The sequence below is a fragment of the Cebus imitator genome, unplaced genomic scaffold, assembly GCF_001604975.1.
Source record: "Cebus imitator isolate Cc_AM_T3 unplaced genomic scaffold, Cebus_imitator-1.0 Scaffold616, whole genome shotgun sequence".
Lineage (NCBI taxonomy): Eukaryota > Metazoa > Chordata > Mammalia > Primates > Cebidae > Cebus > Cebus imitator.
Genome location: NW_016107931.1, coordinates 163,366 through 164,853, shown reverse-complemented (window position 1 = coordinate 164,853; position 1,488 = coordinate 163,366).

The following is a 1,488-nucleotide window of genomic DNA, read 5'->3' as shown; positions in this document are numbered from 1 at the left end:
AACACATGGACACAGGGAGGGGAGCACTACACACTGGGGTCAGTTGGGGGGAAATAGGGGAGGGACGGTGGGGGGTGGGGAGCTGGGGAGAGATAGCAAGGGGAGAGGTGCCAGAGGTAGGTGATGGAGAGGAAGGCAGCAAATCACACTGCCACATATGTGCCTATTCAACAATCTTGCATGTTCTTCACATGTACCCCAAAACCTAAAATGCAATAAAATAAATAAATGGGGAAAAAAAAAAAAGAAATACCCATGTAATGGCTGGGTGTGGTGGCTCATGCCTGTAATCCCAGCACTTTGGGAGGCCAAGGTGGCTGGATCACCTGAGGTCAGGAGTTCGAGACCAGCCTGGCCAACATGGTAAAACACTGCTTCTACTAAAAATACAAAAAGTATCCAGGTGTGGTGGTACATGTCTGTAATCCCAGCTACTTGGGAGGCTGAGGCAGGAGAATGGCTTGAGTCCAGGAGACGGAGGTCATAGTCAGCTGTTGCACTCCAGCCTAGGTGACACAGCGAGACTCTGTCTCAAAAAAATAAATAAATAAATAACCATGTGAGGTATACATGGTGATGCACTATCCAGACCCTCCTTCAAAGAAGGACTTGTGTCCTCAGTGGCTGAGAATGCTGCCCACAGAAAGCTTTCAGCTGGCAGTGAGTTTGGAAATTGCGCCAGCTGCAGAGACCTCTTTCACCCAAGGTGATGCTCTTCCGAGAGCCCACATCAAGGACTGAGTGATGTAGAGTATGAAGGTCTGGCTGTCAGCCCAATACAGACCAAGTCTGAAGGGCTATTCTAGTTCCAGAGCTTCCTGAGGGGCCTGTATCAAAATTCACCTTCCTTCTCTGTATACTCCTACTTCTACCCCTTTCCCTTCCACAGGTGCTGGTCCTAAGGGCACTCCTTAATCAACATCCTTCCCACAAAACTCCATCTCAAAATCTGCTTCACAGAGAACACAACTTGCAACATTACGTTAGTGTAGTGTGCTGGGCTCACCTCCTTGTGACTTCACTAACCTTATAAAAAGTGTTGATGATAGCCAAGAAGGATATAACATAGAATATGCAATTTTGAATTTAAATAATTGTAAAATTAGGTATATTTGCTTACTGCCAAATTTATCGGTCTATTTTAGAAAATTCAAAATATGTAGATATAAAAAAGGAAACAAATATTTTATTGGTTGCTTTGATAATTCACTTCTTAATGCTTCCAGAAAGATGGAGTAGACATGTTTTTCTCTATTCCTCCTGATCAGCACAACTAAAGATCTTGAACATTACATATAAAACAACAGCAGAAGACTTGAACGGTGGAAAGAAAGCTAAGAACCTCAGGAACTGAGGAACAACATGGTAGTTGTTTCCCTGGGTTTTTTGTTTGTTTGGTTAAGTTCTGCCCAATACATTCCAGACCTGGAGCTGAAGAAGCTGGAACCATCCCCACCAAAAAAAAGTCCCAACAAAAATATGATCAGG